Source organism: Sinocyclocheilus anshuiensis, unplaced genomic scaffold (genome assembly GCF_001515605.1).
Source record: "Sinocyclocheilus anshuiensis isolate Anshui unplaced genomic scaffold, SAMN03320099.WGS_v1.1 scaffold402, whole genome shotgun sequence".
NCBI lineage: Eukaryota > Metazoa > Chordata > Actinopteri > Cypriniformes > Cyprinidae > Sinocyclocheilus > Sinocyclocheilus anshuiensis.
In genome coordinates this window covers 675,349-676,668 of record NW_015542375.1, presented here as the reverse complement: position 1 = coordinate 676,668, position 1,320 = coordinate 675,349, and the positions used below count along the sequence as shown (strand labels likewise).

The 1,320-nt window shown below is 28.2% G+C and overlaps 1 protein-coding gene across 1 annotated transcript in view; it reads right to left on the bottom strand.

The window, feature by feature from the left end:
• Positions 1–1,320, bottom strand: part of LOC107692268 (leucine-rich repeat extensin-like protein 3) — a 14,838-nt gene that overhangs the window by 13,079 nt on the left and 439 nt on the right. The window lies entirely within an intron of this gene.

The following is a 1,320-nucleotide window of genomic DNA, read 5'->3' as shown; positions in this document are numbered from 1 at the left end:
ATAAAAAAACAATATCTAATAAAAATGACAAAAACACAAAATCATTAAAGTTTTAACTAAAATGAAAATGAAAATATAAAAATAAAAACAAATTCAAAATATTAATGAAAACACCCATAACATTACTTGAAATAAAACAAACTTTAAATAAAATAAAACATAAAAAAAACCCTCAAACTTATTTTATTTGAGCAAGTCGTCAAGGCAACATTTCTCATATTCCTTTGTTTAACTTGATATATTAAAATAACTAAAAATAAAATAAAATAAATGTAAAAACTATATAGACATGACAACTAATAAAAATGACAAAAACATAAAACACTCCAACTAAAATTAAAATGAAGATGGAAAGTATAATAAAATAACTAAAAATAAAGATGAATAAAAAAACTGTAAAGAAATATTTAAAAAAAATTAAAATTACAACAACGCAAAACATAACATTACTAAAACTAAAATTAAAAAAATGGAAAATGGAAAACAAAAACAAAAAACTAATTCAAAATATGAACAAAAGCTATAATAGTGTCTCAATAATATAGTAACTCTGATATAAACACAGGTGTTTCTTTGGATGCTGAGTCAGACAAGCCAAAAACTACGGTGACGCATTGACGCCACACACATATTTTTTTTTCCACTCAGTTATGTCGTTTTAACGACATCTTTTCTCGTTATAACGACATCTTTTCTCGCAATAACGACATCTTTTCTCGTTATAACGACATCTTTTCTCGCAATAACGACATCTTTTCTCGTTATAACGACATCTTTTCTCGCAATAACGACATCTTTTCTCGTTATAACGACATCTTTTCTCGCAATAACGACATCTTTTCTCGTTATAACGACATCTTTTCTCGCAATAACGACATCTTTTCTCGTTATAACGACATCTACGACATATTTTCTCGTAATAACGAGATGTTTTCTTGTTAAAACGACATCTTTTCTCGTAAAAACGAGATGTTATGTCGTAAAAACGATATAATTATCTCGTTAAAATGACATCTTTTCTCGTTAAAACAACATATTTTTTCTCGCAATAAGGACATATTATGTCATAAAAACGATATGTTTTCCCGTTATTATAGATATATGGTAGGCTGTGAGCGAGCTAAGCGACTCGCGCTGCTGTCGCCACAATCTGACACAAACGAGGATCTGCACGCTGCTGTATTTATTGAAATACACTATTTTAAATATATTTTAATGTAATGGTTTTAATTGTAGCGGCATGTTTATTAGGAATAATCTCCAATCTGTCTACAATATAGTGCTATCCAATAACTGTACTCAGACCCATGACTCGTTTAT